The sequence below is a fragment of the Penaeus monodon genome, chromosome 20 (genome assembly GCF_015228065.2).
Source record: "Penaeus monodon isolate SGIC_2016 chromosome 20, NSTDA_Pmon_1, whole genome shotgun sequence".
NCBI lineage: Eukaryota > Metazoa > Arthropoda > Malacostraca > Decapoda > Penaeidae > Penaeus > Penaeus monodon.
In genome coordinates, this window is record NC_051405.1 from 38,730,666 (window position 1) to 38,731,054 (window position 389).

The following is a 389-nucleotide window of genomic DNA, read 5'->3' on the forward strand; positions in this document are numbered from 1 at the left end:
TCTTTAATGAACATCTTGGATCATTTTTTGCTTTAGACTGATATTTTTATGTCGAACCAATACCTTCCTTATTAGCCGTAATTACACCAGGGCGTACATTGTACTTTAATGGTCCTGCACTGTTATAACGAAGCATGAAATGGAGTGAACTATTATAGCGAGGACAATCATGCGATCCAATCACCTTCTTGATTCTTTGATCTGTTGGTAACGTTTTTCTAGCTGTTCCGCCGATAAAATCTACGGTCGGCTACCCGCGTTTTATTATTCCCCGAGGAATCCTTTACAATGGAAGCCTTAATAATAACTTTGCCTGGAAAGAGTTTGTGGATGAATTGCTTTTGCTTCATATCAGATATAATGAATAGAGTGTCTCGAGTTTAAAATAG

The 389-nt window shown here is 37.5% G+C and overlaps 1 protein-coding gene across 1 annotated transcript in view; it reads right to left on the reverse strand.

The window, feature by feature from the left end:
- The window catches only part of LOC119585807 (alkaline phosphatase, tissue-nonspecific isozyme-like), a gene marked incomplete at its 5' end in the record, with an annotated part of 89,217 nt that overhangs the window by 18,608 nt on the left and 70,220 nt on the right, over positions 1-389 (reverse strand).